The sequence below is a fragment of the Psammomys obesus genome, unplaced genomic scaffold (assembly GCF_907164565.1).
Source record: "Psammomys obesus unplaced genomic scaffold, mPsaObe1.curated_primary_1811, whole genome shotgun sequence".
NCBI lineage: Eukaryota > Metazoa > Chordata > Mammalia > Rodentia > Muridae > Psammomys > Psammomys obesus.
This window is the reverse complement of record NW_026590258.1, coordinates 211,850-232,336: the sequence shown is the minus strand read 5'-3', so window position 1 is coordinate 232,336 and position 20,487 is coordinate 211,850.

Sequence of the window (20,487 nt, the reverse complement as noted above, 5' to 3'; positions counted from 1 at the left end):
TTACAGGTGGACTGGGACCTGTGGGGGAAGGGAATGGGTGAATGAAGTGAGGAGTGGCAAGAGAGATAGAGTGGAGGAAGAGAATCCTGGAAGATACAGCAGGAATAGAGGGCCATCTGAGAGATGATATGGAAACCTACTGAGGCAGAAACTTCTTAAAATATAAGAAGATCCTAAGGCAGTCTCCTAATAATGGGGGATGAAGTTTCAATAAGCCAACTATTGTGATCAAACCAATCTTCCACTAGTGGGATAGCATTGCAGTTGAGTTGTTGGCCAGGGCATCCTATGGAAATTTTCAAACAACCTAGGATGTTGCTATTAAAATATGTTGTTCTCTGCCAACTGGTAGCTCAGTGCCATATTCAGTACCATATGGATCTTTTATCCACAGATCTGATTCCTTTTGCAGCAAATGGGATTTGATACAGAGACCCACAGTCAGATATTATGCAGAGAAAGACCTTAAAACACACAGCTCTAAATGGGATTTCCCTATGAAATTCTCCCTCCCCTCAGAGCTCTGGGAACCCTGCAGAAGAGGTGGCAGGAAGAGTGTTTGAAGTAGAGGGGATGGAGGACACAGGGAAAACAAAGCACTCTGAATCAGGTGGTCAAAGCTCATATTATTAGGTCCAGCATGAGCCTAATTTCCAGAAAAGATGAAGAGAACTCAAGAGACAGATCTCTCATCTATGCAAAATAGCAAGAGGTTTATTTTAACCATTGCGCAATGGGGTTAACCTTGCTGGTCAGCAAGGAGTGTCAATGGGAGACAAAGATGGTAGGTATGAACATGGTTTATCTTGTTGATGTTGATTTTCTTGATTTTACTTTTTGTCTAAATTCTCTTTAGATTTTCAAATGAGTGATATTTAAAATATAGCCAACTTGTGAGTGTACATACATGAACAGTACAGTTTAATAGCTCTTGAATAAATTTGATGTGCATACACAACTTAGAGACTGAAACAGGAACCCACCAGGAGCCTAGTCCAAATTCCTTCCTTCCTTCCTCCAGACTGAATTTTGCTTTCACCATCTATTCCTGGATTCCAGTAGTGATCGCATCCTACATGTGCCTCTCATCATGCCCACAGTCCTTGAAAGGCAATGGCTACGTATGTAACTTTTACCTCTGCCTTCCTTGGCTTAATATCAGCAGCATTCATCCCCAATCTGGCATGCAGCTGTCTGATGTGTTTTTACACTGTTGATCCAGTTAAAAGTGGAAGGGGAGAAAAGGAAAGTGGAGTAACTGACAGTAGTATAGTAGCACATCTGAAGGGCAGAAGGGACTCCTCTTCACATAGGGAGTAATCACATGGGTTTCAGAACAGGAGTGAAGGCAGACAACTGAAGACCCAGAGAGATTGTTGAACCAACATTTGTAGTGGTCATCCAAAAACTTCACGAGGAAGAACTCAGTCTGCTGTTTGCAGGAGTAAAGCAGATGTGGGTTAGAAGCTGAAGGACAAAATTTATCATTTAGACATCAGGTATAACCAAGCATGGATGAATAAAAAAGTCTTGTTCTCAATGAGTGACAAGGTAGAAAGTGATAGAAAGAAACTTAGCTTACTTTGGCCTTCATGAGTTAGGAGGATAAAGCAGATTGTCTCCTCTTCTTTCTCCACAAACAGATGGGTGTTTCCGTTGAATGATTTGAGGAATCTTGGAAGGGCCAATATTTGAAGATGGTTGGGCTTGCTTTTCTCGGTGGCTCAGACCTGGCAGACTATGCTCACTTTCTATTCTTGTCTTCTTTTGTTTTCATAGACTTATCCAACCCAGAGAGCATTCTTGTCAAGTGTGGACCTACACACCCATTTTGGGTACCAGAGGATGCTGCCTGAGTCCATTGCAGTGGTGTGTTCCCCCCAAAACAAAGAGTGAGTGTGTAAGTTTCAGATCTGGAAGGTACAAGAGGAAAATGCTTTCATGGCTGAAAATTATTTAAAATTTTTCTATAGAGTGTCTTTACTGATTGCTATGAGAGCATTTAGCTAAGTTCAACATTCTAATTAATACTAGATGCTCTTAAAAAAATAAGGTGACATCACCGCTGATTTTCTATCAAGAAGTAACATCAAGAGATAGAGATTGAAGAAATTCTACACCAAGCATTGTACATAAGTGTCCTCTGTTTTCATTCCCAATATCAACTTATTCTGAATTCCTCAACAGATCTAGTATTGGAAAAGCAATGAACAATTTGCTTTCCTTGAAAAAAAATTTTTTTAACCCTGGATGTTGTTCCACAGTGACAGGAAGACACTGATTTTAGCATTCTTCTCCATTGTGCCTCACATTATTGATCTAAATAGACATAATGCATTGCTTGGTTCTTCTTCCTATTAATTTCTATTGTTGAATTCTTCTGCCCATTTTGGTTATGGTGAAATAAAGATATTCAGAATGACAGAGGAGAATGTAGACATACAGGGGCAAGAATACAAGTATGAGTACAAGGAGAAGGAAGAGAAAGCAGAAAGAAAGAAAGAAAGAAAGAAAGAAAGAAAGAAAGAAAGAAAGAAAGAAAGAAAGAAAGAAAGAGAAAAGGGAAAGTAAAAAATAAAGAGGAAGAAGAGTATAGTGATTAGAAATAGCACAAGGAAGACAATGTCTAGGAGAAAGATAAAGATGACAGTGTTGACTTTGAATTGGAATAGGAGGAGGTTCACAGGTTCTAGAAATGGGAAGAAGAGTTGTGTAGAGAAAAGAGATAGGAGGAGGGGTGAGAAAAGTGAATGAAAGAGAAACCGGAAGAGGTCTCTAAGTAAGGAGAGGAGACAGGAAACAATTAAGAAGAAGAAGAAGAAGAAGAAGAAGAAGAAGAAGAAGAAGAAGAAGAAGAAGAAGAAGAAGAAGGAGAAGAAAAGATGAGAGAAAGGTGACTGAGTCTGCTTTTCCATTTCAGAACTGGAATTTTTCACACTGACACCCACTGGACTAAAAGAAATTTCCTGCTGCTCCAGGAGGGGGCTCCATCCTCATAGAGAGGACCCTCCTCTCTTCTGAGTAAGTATCTTTGTACAATGATTCAAAACCTTCGTCTCAGTCAGGACTTAGAGCTAATAAGGTTTCTCATCTTTTCTGATCTACTTGGAAGTTCAGAATCATTGGTCACATTCCTAAAAACCCATAATACCTATGTAATTAGAAAGCAGTGGGCAATGAAAAAAGTTTCCTCTCATTTACAACCTGGTCATTTATGGTCTTTGAGGGTATTGACCATTACTGATCTTTTCCTAATATCCAATATCTGTGGATTTTAATACAATGTACTTTCCAGGGCTCTTGAGAGAATAATGGAAGTAGGACTGAGGTGTACATCAGGGTCAGAGTGTGAGCACAGCATGCTTGAGACCCTGGATTCCAACTCCAATATTATGGGGGAAAGAAGTAACAGAGTATGGAATCCATTAGCTTTTTCAAGGCTTAATACATGTTACCTTGTTCTTCACCAGTATCGGTTAATAAATTTCAGTTAGAGATCTGTATAAAGAAAAAGCCAGAGGCAGGGCAAGATGGCGGCGCCGGGAGGACTCTCATTCTGAGCAGCAGCACAGCAGGATTGGCACAGTGACCAGCAATCAGAACTCATGGACATAAAACAAAAGGGATTATGTTTCCTAGGTGAGAGGATACCCCACGGTGGGGGTTTCAATCAGCTTTAACTCACCTGGCTAAACCACGGAAGAGATCCCAGTTCTGCCAGGCACTTGGTCGCCAGCCCAGAGCTACACACCAGCATGATCTGGTCACTGTCCTAGACTGAACTGTGGGCCCACAACATCACAGACTAGATTTTCCAGTCGAGAGAAAACCCCACAGAGCAGGAAACGATTGGGACCGACCTTAGGTCACCCAGACATCCCCTGGAAAAGACTCAGGTTTCGCGGGCACCCCAGGAGCCAGCCTGGAGCCAGAGCCGGGGACCCAGGCTCCTGCACAGAGCCCTGCCTGCGCGCCTGATTCACCGCCTCAGATAGAACTGTGGGCCGCAGGGCACCAGGGCACCAGAGACTGAGTTTCACTGTCAGGTGCAAACCCACAGGGAGGGAAACAGCTGGTCTGATCTCAGAGCACTCAGCCGACACCCCCACCCCGAAAAGGTCTAGGGAAAATTACCCAATTTAGGCAGATATCCAGGCTCCCAAAGGACAGAAAGGCGGAGCCACAGGCATGCGTCTGTACATGTGGGTTCTACTCGCCACCCCAGACAAAACAGCGGTCCCCAAAGCAAAGACTGGGTGTCCTTGGCAGGAGGAAACCCCCAGTGTGGGGGGGGGGAATCATCAGGTCTAACGCTCAGGACACCCAGCACCAAAAGACTTTCTGAATTCACGCAGACTCTAGGCTCTAGCTTTCTAATGCAGGCAGGAACGCTGTGCTCAGCCACCATTATTGAGTTCCCCTAGGGCACTGGGATACACAGCTGCATCCTCAGACCTACAAAAGCCAGAAAGCCATTACAGCAGCCCTCAGATACTATGCCAAGGATCAACCAGTTATCCCTAGCTAGACTGACAAAAATGTGGGAATCCCTAGTACTTCAACAGGGCTGCACCCACAGCGTCCATACCAGAGCAGTGCCGGCAGCCACCATCTCAGACAGGGACACACAGCTTCTGGTCCAGACTGAGGCACCCAGCCTCCAGACCAGAGCAGCGCCCCCAGGCGCCAACTCAACCTAAGTGCACATTCTCCAGGCCCAGAGCAAAGCACTCAGCCTCTGGCCCAGAGACTTGCTGGGCACTCCTCTCACTTTCCTGGACAGAACTGTGTGCCCCAAGATAACAGACTGAGTTACCCTGTTGGGAGAAAACCCCACAGCTAGGGAATCAGCAGGTTCTTCAAGAGGACTGTACCTGGAAAACTGTAACAAAAGCAGCAGCACACTAAATATATAACGAGAAACCCAGCAGTGGGGCAGCTGTCTTGAAAACTTCTTTGGGTAAGAGGAAATCCCCCCCTGCCTAACAAAGACCAGAGCTACTACTCAGGGATATACACATGAGGTGAGCAGTGGCAATTCCTGAGAAACACTGGCCATACAGTGACCATAACCAAAAAGCAAAGGAGGACTCCTTCAGGAAAAATAACTTCCAGCCAAGGGGATTCTCCCTACCTCAGGACTCCAGGAAGCACAGAAACTAACAGCCAACACCTAAAACAGCCCAATGGGTAGAGGTCAGCGTAAAAGCTCAATCAACAAAAGACAGAGCAATATGGCATCTCCAGAACCCAGCCATCCAGGGGCGAACAGCCCTGGACAACGCAGCATAATAGAAAATCAAGAAGATGACCTTACATCTATGCTGATAAAGAGGATAATAGAGGAAACAAATAAAATACATAAAGAATTAGAGGAAGATAAAACCAAACAGACCATGGCTATCCATAAAGAAATGAAGGAAGTTAAAGACAAGCAGATTATGGCCATCCATGAAGAAATACAGGAAGATGCAGTCAAACAGTTTTCGGGCTTCAGAGAAGAAATAATTAAACCACTAAAAGAAATATAAGAAACAGAGTTGAAGGAACAAAAAAAAAAAAAAGAGGAAAATACAATCACACAAATGAAGGAAGTAAACAAAACAACTCAAGTTCTGAAGATAGAACTGGAAAAATTAAAGAAAACACAAATGGAGGAAATAATGGAGAGGAGAATTTAGGGAAGAAAACAGGAACTACAGAGGTAAGCATAACCAACAGAATACAAGAAATGGAAGAAAGAATCTCAGGGGTAGAAGATACAATGGAAGAAATTGATGTATCTGTCAAAGAAAATGTTAAATCCAAAAAATTCCTGACACAGACCGTCCAAGAAATCCAAGACAATATGAAAAACAAAACCTAAGAATAATAGGTATAGAGTAAAAAGAAGATTCCCTGCTCCAAGGCCCAGAAAATATTTTCAACAAAATCATTGAAGAAAATTTCCCCAAGTTAAAGGAGAAGCCAATAAGAATACATGAGGCCTACAGAACACCCAACAAATTTGACCAGAAAAGAAAATCCTCCCGCCACATAATAATCAAAACAGTAAGTATACAGAACAAAGAAAAAATACTAAAAGCTGCAAGGGAAAAAGGCCAAGTAACATATAACGGCAAACCCATTAGAATCACACTTGACCTTTCAACAGAGACTGTGAGGGCCAGAAGGGCCTGGACAGATATCATGCAGACCCTAAGAAAACACAGATGTCAGCCCAGGCTACTATACCCTGCAAAACTCTCAGTCCTCATAGACGGAGAAAACAAGATATTCAATGACAAAAACAAATTTCAACAATACCTACATACAAGTCCAGTATTACAGAAGACACTGGAAGGGAAAATACAACCCAAGAAAATTAGCTTCTGTCAAGAAAACAAAGGAAATAATTAACCTTACTACAGTAAAACAAAAAGCAGCCAAGCACACAACCTTATGACCACAGCCAACATCAAAATCAAAGGATCTAACAGCCACTGGTCATTAATCACTCTCAACATCAATGGACTCAACTCTCCAGTAAAAAGACACAGATTAACAGAATGGATACGTAAACAAAACCCAGCAATCTGTTGCATACAAGAAACCTAAGGCACAAAGATAGACATTACCTGAGGGTAAAAGGTTGGAAGGCTACTTTCTAAGCAAACAGACCCAAGAAACAAGCAGGAGTAGCCATTCTAATATCTGATAAAATAGACTTTCAACCAAAATTAATAAAAAGAGATGGGGAAGGACACTTCATACACATCAAGGGAAAATTCCAACAGGAATGCATCACAATCCTGAACATCTATGCCCCAAATACAAAAGCACCCATATTTGTAAAAGAAACATTGATAAAATTTAAACCACATATAGTTCCCCACACATTAATAGTGGGAGACTTCAACACCCCACTCTCAACAAAGGACAGGTCAACCAAACATAAATTAAACAAAGAAACAATATCTCTGACAGAGGTCATGAATCAAATGGACCTCACAGACATTTACAGAACTTTACACCCAAACACAAAAGAATTTAACTTCTTCTAAGCACCTCATGCAACCTTCTCCAAAATAGACCATATAGTTGGTCACAAAGCAAGCCTCAACAGATACAAGAAGACTGAAATAATCCCTTTTATCTTGTCTGATCACCATGGAACAAAGCTGGACTTCAACAACAACAGAAATAGCAAAAAGCCTACACACACATGGAAACTGAACAACTTGTTACTAAATGACAGCTGGGTCAGGGAAGAAATAAAGAAAAATTAAAGTCTTCCTAGAACTCAATGAAAATGAAGACACAACATACCCAAACTTGTGGGACACAATGAAAGCAGTGCAAAGAGGAAAGTTCATAGCACTAAGTGCCTTCAAGAAGAAATTCGAGACAGCTCATTCAAGCAACTTAATGGCCCACTTAAAAACCCTAGAAAAAGAAGAAGCAGACACACCAAAAAGGAGTAGACGGCTGGAAATAATCAAACTCAGGACTGAAATCAATCAATTAGAAACAAATAAAACAATTCAAAGAATCAATGAAACCAAGAGCTGGTTCTTTGAGAAAATCAACAAGATTGACAAACCCTTAGCCAAGCTAACTAAAAGGCAGAGAGACACCACCCAAATTAGCAAAATCAGAAATGAACAGGGGAACATAACTACAGACACTGAGGAATCCAAACAATCATAAGGACTTACTTCAAAAGTCTATATGCCACAAAATTTGAAAATCTAAATGAAATGGACGATTTTCTTAATTGATTCAACTTACCAAAGCTGAATCAGGACCAGGTAAATCAATTAAATAGTCCTATATCCCCCAAAGAAATAGAAGCGGTCATCAAAAGTCTCCCATCCAAAAAAAGCCCAGGACCAGATGGCTTCAGCGCCGAATTCTACCAGACCTTCAAAGAAGAGCTAACTCCAATTCTCTTCAAACTATTCCACAAAATAGAAACAGAAGGAACATTACCAAACTCATTCTATGAAGCCACAGTCACCTTGGCACCTAAACCTCACAAAGACCCAACAAAGAAATAGAATTTCAGGCCAATCTCCCCTATGAACACTGATGCAAAAATACTTAACAAAATACTTGCATACCAAATCCAAGAACACATCAAAGATGTAATCCACTATGACCAAGTAGGCTTCATCCCAGGTATGCATGGGTGGTTCAATATACGGAAATCCATCAATGTGATCCACCATATTAACAAACTGAAAAAAAAAAAAAACATGATAATCTCCCTAGATGCTGAAAAAGCATTTGACAAAATCCAACATCCATTCATGTTTAAAGTATTGGAGAGATCAGGGATACAAGGCACATATCTAAACATAGTAAAGGCGATATACAACAAGCCTACAGCCAACATCAAACTGAACAGAGAGAAACTTAAAGCAATCCCACTGAAATCAGGGACAAGACAAGGCTGCCCACTCTCTCCATATCTTTTCATCATTGTGCTGAAAGTCCTTGCTAGAGCAATAAGACAGTTGAAGGAGATCAAGGGGATACAGATTGGAAAAGAAGAAGTCAAATTATCACTATTTGCAGATAGTATACATTAGTGACCCCAAAAACCTGAGTGAGTTGTCCCAGAAGCAAAAAGACACACACGGTATATACTCACTCATATAAACATACAACATAGAATAAACCCACTAAAATTTGTATATCTAAACAAACTAAACAAAAGAGAGGACCCTAACTAAAATGTTCAATCCCCACCTGAAAGGCAAAGAGGATGGACATCAGAAGAAAAAGAAAACAGGAAACAACCTAGGAACCTGCTACAGAGGGCCTCTGAAAGCCAGAAGAAGAAAACAGGAAACAACCTTGGAACCTGCCACAGAGGGCCTCTGAAAGCTTCTGCCCTGCAGACTGTCAAAGCAGATGCTGAGCCTGATGGCCAACTGACGGGCAGAGTGAATGGAATTTTATGTAAGAAGTGGGAAATAGTAAGAGCTGGAGAGGACAGGAACTCCACAAGGAGAGCGACAGAACAAGAAAATTTGAACACAGGTAACTTCCCAGACTCATACTCCAACCAAGGGCTATCCATGGAGATAACCTAGAACACTAACAATGCAACCACTTCTGATGAGAACTGATAGACTAAGATCAGAAAGAAAGAGAGGAGAACCTCCCGTATCAGTGGGCTTGGGGAGGGGCATGCATGCAGAAAGGGGGGGGGAGGTTGGGATCCGGAGGGGAGGAGGGAGGGGTTTATGGGAGGATACAAAATGAATAAAGTGTAATTAATAAAAAAAAAAAGAAAAAAAGATTTAAAAAAAAGCCATGTAAGATAGGTAAATTCAGCATTTTTTTATGCTGGGATTCTGCCTAGATATTAGGGTTCTCACCTGCCTAGGGAGGTGGTTTCTGCTCCCAGACTGTGTTTAGAAATAACACACTTAGTGTGATCAGATTGATCTCCATGTCACATCAGCCTCAAGGCAATGAGATTCTGGCACTTTGTATCAGCCTGCACTCTTCCACAGAGTTTGGATCAAGAGGAAATTGAGTAACATAGTGAAAGAATCAGAACCATAAAGTATATAGGATCCAAAGATGAAGTCACAGAGATCCAATGAGGTTAGGGATCCTGGGGTCAAATTGATTAATCCTTTTGACTTTGCTTAACATATGAAAACCCTCAAGGACTATTTATATGGTTATCATCACAGCTCCAAGATTACTAATTCTTTTTCATAAAGATGTATTTCACAAGTGGCTCTGGAAAACATGTGCAAAGATATATGGGAGACACTGACTCTGTCTGTGAGGAGTACTAGGTAGGAGTGCTGGGTCCCAGTCCTTTGTCCATGTATCTCAGTGACTCAAAATCTCACCTCTAAGCTAAGAACTACTGGCCTTCAGAGAGCTTCTTACATTAGAGGCTTATGTGTGGGGATATGGCTCAGTTGGGGAAGAGCTTGTGTTTCAAGCACAAGGTCCTGGATTCAACTTGCAGCTCTCCTGAAATATGCCAAGATCGAGTGTATATAGCACAGCATTGGGAGCTAACGGCAGGAAGATAAGTTCAAGATCCTCCAGGACTACCAAGGTTAGATGGTTTAGTCTAGGTCACAAAAGCTTTTCTTTTGGTATAATATTAGAAGCACAAGTTGTTTCAAAACAGGAATTTTCTATGCTTTGACCCTATTTACTTTTCTTCAATTGCAGAACTGTCACCATGTCACCACCCAGATCAGCAAATTGGTGGTCACTGATTTATGATGAATATAATCCCAGTAACCAACATTAGTGGGAATCTGTGTGTGTGCCTCTGTGTGTGTGTGTGTGTCTATGTGTGCATGTATTTTGTGTATACGTGAGGGACACACACACAGACACACACATCTATGTGCATAGAGTGGTGACATATCTGTGTGTATGTTCAACTTATGTATGTTACTTGTATGTCATGTATGTTACATGTATATCATGTCTGTTATCTCTGTGTCATGTATGTTCACAGTGTGTGTATGGATGAACACTGTGCTCATTCACAGTGCCCAGGGGAGAACAATGATGTGCTCTCTTTTAAGGTTTATTTTAGGGTAGAATAGTATTTTGGATGTTCATAAACTGGAATTTGATTTGTCAGATAGTATTTTTGCTAATAAATTAAGATATTTTCTGGCCAGGAACCAGTATGAGTGTAAGTTCCCAGGTCACCCAATACTTGCCTACCTTAACTGCTGGGCTCCCAGAAGAACACTGAAAATAAATCAGAAATATTATTACATTAAATCGCTTTCTAAGATTATTAGCACTTACATTAACACACTTTAAAGCACATATTTAGAACTTCACAACTTAGCTTTTCTGTCCTCAGACCTTTACAACTTGTATTTACACACTCTGAACCAAGCTGTTGATCTCACTCTCCTAAAGCATGTAAGTGTGTATCTCCTTCTGGATCCAACCATTAAGGTTAAAAGTAGACAAAGCAGGCAGCTCCAGGGTGACATTTACTCACTGACAATAAGGTCTTAGTGGGTAGAGCAGATAGAGAAGAAAACAACTGGAAAGGGAAACTGAAAGAGGATTTGTTTGTTTCTTTGTTTGTTTTGGAAAGAGAGTAGTTTCAATAGAGACAGAGGAAGGCATCTTAGTAAGGGCAGTTGCCCAGCCCAAATGGTAGGATCCAAGAAGCAGATACACACTCATTGAATAGCAGAGGAGAGTCAGATGGATAGAGCAGGTGGGATGTACTGGCAGGTTGTGTGGCAGAAGCCAGCAGAAACACAGACTCTGAACATTGCTGTGTAGATATTGTTGAAGTTTAGTTTTGTCATGGAATATTTTGTTTTCTCCATCTATGTTGATTGAAAGCTTTGCTGGGTAGAGTAGTCTGGGTTGGCATCCGTGCTTGCTTATAGTCTCCTTGACATCTGCTAAGCCCTTCTGGCCTTCATAGCTTCTGTTGAGAAGTCTGGTGTGATTCTGATAGATCTTCCTTTATATGTTACCTGGTCTTTTTCCCTTGCTGTTTTTAGTATTTTTTCTTTGTTTTCTAGATTTAGTGTTTTGACTATTATGTGACATGAGGAGTTTCTTTTCCGGTCTAGTCTATTTGGTGTTTTGTATGACTCTTGTATGTTTATGGACATCTCTTTGTCTTGTATGATTTTCTTGAAAATAATTTCTGAACGTTGGATCCTGGAATCTTCTTTGTCATCTATTCCTATTATTCTTAGATTTCTTCTTTTCATGGCATCTTTGATTTCTTGGATGTTTTGTGTATGGAACTTTTCTGATTTTACTTTTTTGTTGAGAGATGTATCAATTTCTGCAACTGTTTCTTCAGTGCCTGAGATTCTCTCTTGCATCTCTTGTATTCTATTGGTGATGCTCACCTTTGTGGTTCCTAATGCTTTCATTAAGTTTTCCATCTCTAAGTTTTTCTCTGTTTATGTTTTCTTTATTGATTCTAACTCCATTTTCACATCTTGCACCATTTCCTTCATCTGTTTTAATGTGGTTTCCTGTCTTTCAATGTTGACCTCTATTTATTGTTGGTGTCCTCTCTCTATGCCACTGCATGTGCCTCTATTTGTTTGGCTGTATTTGCCTGTATTTCTTTGGGAGATTTCTTCATGTCTTCTTTATGTGCCTCTAATAACTGGATAATCCTAAAACTGAAATCATTTTCCTGTGTTTCTGATGAATTAGCATATCCCATTGCTCTTTGGGGTTGTTAGTGAAACCTTGAGGTCCTGCTTTTTATTGGATATATTCTTAACCAACCTCTAGCAATCTGCTTTTCTGTAACACTCACAGTTTGTTTTTTGAGTCTGGACTTCATACTGGGTCCATCTGTCTCTGGTGTCTGGAGTATTCTTCAGGAAGAAGAGAGAGGTCCACCGGTTTGAGAGTGGATATTGATGTTTCAGCTCTAGCTAAGGGATGAATGTTGCAGGTGAATGTGTGCAAGAGTAGATGTGTGCTTGGAAGTGTGCCTTGAAGGACAGAGTGTTAGGGCTTGTAGATGACTGGAAGAAGGGAGCTTACGTGCAGGAGGGGGTGCAGGTGCTGGCGCTGTTCACGGGTGCAGCACACATGTGCAGGTACCTCAGTGGCCTACAGGCTTGTCTTATTCTTCTCCAGGGATTAGTTCTATCTGGGCTCCAGGAGTTGTTTGCCTTGACTCCACTGGTAAACCCACAGAACAGGGGCTTCAATACTGAGAACGCTGTCCCAAGAATCCCTATGTGCCCATGTTGAGTGTGTGGGTGGGAAGGATCCGATATCTGGCTGTTAGTGTAGAGGGATCCTGGACCTGGAGCTCTACATGCACTCACATGAAGGTGCACTCATTTGTTAGCAGACCTATGCAGAAAGCACAGGGGATTCCTCTGTTCTCTTCTCTCTGATATAGGCTTGAGGCGCTACAGGCCTTCAAGTTCTGTATGCAGCTATACAGGCTTCCCAGGGTCTCCCAGGGCTGACTATACAGGCCTCCCAGGTCTGAAGCAGGGGTGGCAGGGTGGCAGCTACCCCTCTAGAAGCCTCCGCGCTCCTTCACTGACACAACAGAAATGGCTGCCCCAGGTAAGAGTCTCCCTGCCCAGTGGACACCACTGAGCTGACAGATCTGCCACACTCTCATTTGCCTCTGCAGGTCCAAATCTGAGAGTAGAGAACAGGGTGAACCTCTGTGCTTTCCGATTATGTCTGCTAGCAAGTGAGCATGCCTTCAAGTGAGTGCATGAAGAACTCCAGATCAAGGGGCCTGACAACAGATCACTCCCACCCATACACCCCCTCTAAGCAACATAGGGATTCTTGGGGTAGCATTCTCAACATTGAAGCCCCTGTTCCGAGGTTGTGCCAGTGGAGCCCAGCAAAAAATTCCTGGAGTCCACACAAATATGAATACCAGGAGGACAGTAAAACCAGCCTTTAGGCCACTGAGGTATTCAGGGCACTGGCCCATGCTCATTGTATCCTCAAACAGAGCCAGCACCCGCACCCCCTCCTGTGCTTAAGCCCACATTCCGGGCATCTACACACTGTCCTTCAAGACACATTTCCATGTACATGCCTGTGCTTGCTCGCTTGCCCTTGTGCACCTGTGCCTGGTATTTTTCTTCCTTAGCCACAGCTTAAACACCAACAGCCACTACCATACTTGTGAACCCCTCTCATATTCCTGAAAAAAATGCTGCAGACATCAGAGAAAGATGGACCCAGTCTGAAGTACTGACTTCAGGAACAAATAGCAATGGTTTCAGAAAATCAGATGGCTAGAGGTTAGAGTAAGAACACATCCAACAAAAATCAGGACATTGTGGCTGTACCAGCAACTCCAAAAAGCAATGGACATGCTAATTCATTGGAAACACAGGAAAATGATCTCAATTCTAGGCTTATCCAGATAATAGAGGAACATAAAGAAGAAATGAACAAAGCTCACAAAGAAATACAGGTAAATACAGCCAAACAAATAGAGGCATGGGTAGAGTTAGATAGAAAGGAAACAAACAAATCTCTCAAAGGAATCTAGGCAATTACAGCCAAACAAATAGATGCACAAATAGAGGCATGATTAGTGGCATATAGAGTGGAAACTAATAAAAAAAATAGAGGCCTTCTTGGAAAGACAGGAATCCACATTAAAAAGATGAAGGAAATGGTGCAAGACATGAAAACAGAATTTAGATCAATAAAGAAACCTGAAACAGAGAAAACACCAGAGCTAGAGAACTTAGAGAAAAAGTCAGGAACCACAAAGGTAAGCATCATCAATGGAATACAAGAGATGGAAGAGAGAATCTCAGGTGCTGAAGATACAATTGCAGAAATTGATATATCTCTCAAAGAAAAAGTAAAATTGAAAAAGTACCAAACACAAAACATTCAAGAAATCAAGGACACCATGAAAGGATGAAAGCTAAGAATAATAGAAACAGACCAAAAAAAGAAGATTCCAGTCTCCAGGGTCCAAAAATGTTTTCAAGAAAATCATAGAAGAAAAATTTCCCAACTTAAGGAAAGAGATGTCCATAAACATACAAGAGGTCTACAGAGCAACAAATAGACTAGACTGGAAAAGAAACTCCTCATGTGACAAAATAGTCAAAACACTAAATCTACAGAACAAAGAAAAAATCTCAAAAGCAGCAAGGGGGAAAGGCCAAGAAACATATAAAGGAAGATCTATCAGACCAGACTTCTCAACAGAAACTATGAAAGCCAGAAGAAGGGCCTGGGAAGATGTCATGCAGACTCTAAGCAACCACAGATGCCAATCGGACTACTATTCCCAGCAAAGCATTCAATCAACATAGATGGAGAAAACAAAATATTCCACGACAAACCTAAACTTCAATAATATCTAAACAGCAACCCAGCCCTACAGCACATATTAAAAGAAAAACTCCAATCCAATGAAAAACAGCTACACCTAAGAAAACACAGGATACAGATAACTTTACCACAAAAAAAAAAAAATTAAAAGAAAACAAGCACTGAAACACAGTAACACCACCAACTCCACAATAAAAAGTACTAACATTCATTGGTCACTATTATCTATAAACATCAACAGACTCAACTCTCCAATAAAAAGATACAGACTAACAGAATGGTTGCAGAAACAGGATTCATCATTCTGCTGCATCAAAGAAAAACACCTCTGCAAGATAAACACTACCCCAGAGTAAAGGGCTGGAAAATGTTTTTTAAGAAAAAGGACCCAGAGAACAAGCTGGGGTACCTATTCTAATATCTAATAAAATAGACTTTCAATCAAAATTAATCAAAAAAGATGAGGAGAGAGACTTCATTCTCATCAAAGAAAAAATCCACCATGAGGACATCACAATTCTGAATATCTATGCCCCCAATACAAGAGCACCTACATTTGTAAGTGAAACATTATTAAAGCTTCAGTCTCTGGGGACTGGAGGGGACTGGAAGTCCACAAGGAGAGCAACAGAATAAAAATTTGAACACAGGGGTCTTTTCTGAGACTGATACTCCAACCAAGGACCATTTGTGAAGATAACCTAGAACCCCTGCACAGATGTAGCCTATGGAAGCTAAGTGTCCAAATGGGGTTCCTAGTAATGGGAACAGAGACTGTCTCTGACATGAACTCAGTGGCTGGCTCTTTGATCACCTCCCTCTAAGGAGGGAACAGCTTTGCCAGGCCACAGAGGAAGATAATGCAGCCACTCCTGATGAGATCTGATTGGCTAGGGTCAGGTAGAAGGAGAGGAGAACCTCCCCTATCAGTGGACTGGGGAAGGGTATGGAAGGAGAAGAGGAAGGTTGGGTAGGAGTGAGAGGTGACAAGAGAGGAGGCTACAGATTGGATACAAAGTGAATAAACTAGAATTAATAAAAATAAATATTTTTTTAAAGCAAAAAACTATGCTCAATGTCCTTAGTCATCAGGGAAATGCAAATCAAAACAACCCTGAGATTTCACCTTAATACCTATCAGAATGGGAAAGATCAAAAACTCAAGTGACAATACATTGTGGAGAGGATGTGGAGCATGGGGAACCCCCCACCACTGCTGGTGAGAATATAAACTTATACAACCATTTTGAAAATCAATCTGACCATTTCTTAGAAAATAAAGAATAGTGCTTCCTCAGTATCCAGCTATACAACTCCTAGGCATATATCCAAAATATGCTCAAGTCCACAACAAGGACATTTGCTCAACCATGTTCATAGCAGCTTTATTCATAATAGCCAGAATCTGGAAACAACCCAGATGTCCCTCAAAAGAGAAATAGATACAGAAATTGTGGTACATTTATACAATGGAATACTACAAGGAAATCATGAAATTTGCAGGCAAATGATGGGAACTAGAGAAGATCATCTTCAGTGAGGTAACCCAGAAGCAGAAAGATACACACTGTCTATACTCACTTATAAGTGGATATTAGACATATAATATAGGATAAACCTATAAAAATCTGTACACCTAAAGAAGCTAAGCAAGAAGGAGGACCCTGGGTAAGATGATCAATCCTCATTCAGAAAGGCAAAGAGGATGGATATCAGAAGAGGGGAAAAACAGAAAGGCAAACAGGATGGACATTGGAAGAGGGAGAAGCCAGGCAACAGGACAGGAGCCTACCACAGAGGGCCACTGAAAGTCTCTGTCAAAGCAGATGCTGAGGCTCATAGCCAAACATTGGGCAGAATGAAGAGAATCTTATGAAAGAAGGGGGGGAAATAAAGACTTGTAGAGGACTGGAGCTCCACAAGGAGAGCAACAGATCCAAGAAATCTGGTCACAGGGATCTTTTCTGAGACTGATACCCCAAACAATATCCTTGCATGGAGATAACCTAGCACTCCTGTTCAGATGGAGCCCATGGGAGCTTAGTATTCATGTGGGTCCCTAGTAAGGGCAGCAGGGACAGTCTCTGACATGAACCCAGTGGCTGTCTCTTTGATCACCTCCCTCTGAGGGGTGAGCAGCCTTACCAGGCCCCAGAGGAAGACAATTCAGCCATTTCTGATGAGACCTGATATTCTAGTGTAAAGGGAGGAGGAACTCCCTATTAGAGGACTTGGAGAGGGGCATGGGAGGAGATGATAGAGAGAGGGTAGAATTGCAAAGGAATGAGAGAGGAGGCCGCAGCTGGGATGCAAAGTGAACAAACTGTAACTAATATTAAAAAAAAAAACAAATTAAAAAAATAAAATAAAATGAGACATTGACCTCAACAAAGTTATATAGAGTTTCTTCAAAACCATTTGATTAAATGATTAAAGAGCTAAAGATGTCCAGATACTAAAAGCTTCTCCCACAAAAGATTAATGTGCCTCCTAACCAGGAGACAGTTTCCAAAATAATAAGTGAAACCAACAGAGGCCAACAGCACAGTCATGTTGCAACATAAATAAAGATGAGAGGACTTTAAGTAAAGCCTTTGTGTTGTATGGTTTGGAAACAAAAACTACAGGTTTTCTACCAAGAAAAAAAAAAGTAGAGCTGTGTCCCTGCACAAATCTGCAGGCATGATTGACACAAAGAGCAGTGTGCCCCAGGAGCCAAGTGGTGGCCTGATTGTGAGACATGGAAAACAGAGCTGAAAAAAAAAATGTGCTACTGACAAGAACAGAAACAAATATAGTGTGGTTGTGTTCCTGTGGGTGGCTTCAAAGGGATGTGCTTTAAACCCACCAGGCTAAATATGTCAATAAAAGCCCTGGTGGGAAAGTACACTGCACTCCTTTCCCTAAAAATGTTCAGCTGGATCTCTGTCTGATTAGAAGTTTCAGGAGGAAGTCAACTACAACAAGCAGTAATCATAGATTCAGTACTGAGAGGGTGAGCTCTACCCTTTGTCTGGCAGCCTCAGGTGAACTGTAAAGGGTGAAGGCCACCCAGTCCCACCAGTCTTTTCTACATTTGTATCATTCAAATTGTTCCATGGAATTATGTTTTGTGGTGAGCCCAGAGAATTCAAGTAGTAGAGGACTTTCCCACAATACTCTTCTGGGGGCCAGCGAGCAACTTATGAACTCATGTGCATCATGCCCCCCCCCCCCCACCCCACACAAAAAACACACAAAGAGAGATGCATGCACATACATCACAGACCCTACACACACACACACACACACACACATATTGCACATACACATACAATAAATGTCATTTTGAAAAGTTCAAGTGTAGGGCTTGAGAGATAGTTCAGGGCTTAGGAGCATTGTTGCATTTCCATGGTAGTTCACAACCAGCTGGAAGCCAGCCCTGAGGGATCTGATGCCCTCTGTTGTCCTACTTGGAAACCAGGCACACTGTGGTGCACACACACACATGCAGGCAGAACACCCATACACATACACTGCAATTAAAACTAAAACTATTGGTAGAAGAGCGAATAGGAGAAACCTGACTTTCCTCTGGTGAGAGCATCCAGCTGGAAGATCAGACCCTCCCTCAGCAGGGAAGGAGCCGGAGCTGCATATCTGAAAAGCTCTGTAGGGCTCACTTGTCACTGATGGCCAGTCCTTCTGTGCATCCACTCTAATTTCCTGGTGTATGCCTTTCTTCCACAAGGCTGTGGAATGCCTTCTGCAAGTTCTGTTATTAAATGTTAAATAACCACAATGTTCTTAGGTTCAGGAACTTGTCCCTTGTTTTGTTTGGTTTGGTTTTGGTTCTGGTTTTAACTTTTGAGACAGAGTTTCACTATGTAACTTAGACTGACCTCAACTTGTTAGCTTTCTATATCAAACTCCAGTTTCATACATCATCATGCTCAGTCTATCTTTTAAAACCTCCTCTTCTATTCTTCCAGGAAAAATGTTAGGCCCAATTTTAATGTCAGTGTTATTGATTATATTCTTTCTCATCCACAGACATAGAGTATAATGTTCTTCTGTTCTAGCAATGATTACTTGCCAAAAAAACATATCTAGGAAGAGCAAAATTGGTTTGAAACCCAGATGACCTCAGGTTTAAACTCACATGTCCAGACTCCCTCCTTAGACCGAGAGTAGCAACAGGCTAGGATTTTAGGGAAACATCTGTTGCTCCCCAAAATCTGAGACTATTTCCAACAAAGCTCGAAGAAAAGAGGCAATAACACAAATTCAAATCATCCTTTTAGGCTACAGAACTTTTCATCTAATGTATTATTCATAAATATATGCATTATATATTTTACAAAGAACTAGAAAGAGCAAGATCAAAGTACCCTACCTCAACAAAAAGAACAACATTCAAGGAAATGGAAATACCAATACTTCTATTTGATCATTACATATTTTGTTCATGTATTAACTTACCACACTGTGTCTCATGTACATGTATGATTTATATACATCCATTCAAATGGTATTTCATAAAATAAAAACATTCTCTACAATATAATTCTCCAGGTCCAGGAATCCTAAGCCATGAGGACTGAAAACGTTTAAAGAATAAGGTTAATTGCCAGATGCCTTTGTCTTAACAATTGGATCTTCCCATAGGCTAAATACAAATGAACAAATCTTTGTCACCATCTTCATTTAAACACAGCAGTCATCTCACAACTTCAGGAAAGGCCCCTGGTCACCACACCAAAGCATGAATTGACTATTAACTGTATTTTTCATAATTGAGCATAATGTATTCATAACATTACAGAGAAAAGAAGGACCAAAAGTACAGAGAGAGAAACTGGACACTTTTGAGAGTCATTGAGATCCTGAGGATCCTAATCTCATCCATGAATAGTCTGCTAGGGGTCTACTTCAAGCAAGTGGATCACTGGTGCAATGATTTGAAAAAATATATCCTTCTTCCCATTTCCATGCTGTTTGTCTTTCTGAGTGAAGATTGATTCACAGAGGCCCTCAGTAAGACTCTACCTGGCAGGGTATCAAAGCAGATTTTGAGACTCATAACCAAACTTTGAGCAGACTGCAGGGAATCCTATTAAAGAAGGTGGAGATAGTAACACCTGGAGAGGACAGGAGCTCCACAAGGAGAGCAACAAAAACAAAATATCTGGGCACGGGGGTCTTTTCTGAGACTGATACTCCAACCAAGGACCATGCATATCGATAACCTAGAACCCCTGCTCAGATGTTGCCCATGGCAGCTCAGTATTCAAGTGGGTTCCCTAAAAAGGGGAACAGGGATTGTCTCTTACATGAACTCAGTAGCAGGCTCTTTGGCCCTCTCCCGAAGGGGTGGCAGCCTTCCCAGGCCACAGAGGAGGACAATGCAGCCAGTCCTATGAGACCTGATTAGCTAGGGTCAGATGGAAGGGGAAGAGGACCCCCACTATCAGTGGCCTTGGAGAGGGTCATGGAAGGAGATAAAGGAGGGAGGGTGGGGGTGGAAAGGATTGAGGAAGGGGGATACAGCTGGGATGCAAAGTGAACAAACTAATTAATTAAAAAAATAAAAATGTAATTAAAATATATCTTATCCCAAGACAGATATTCTTTTTTGTATCTATCTATCTATCTATCTATCTATCTATCTATCTATCTATCTAT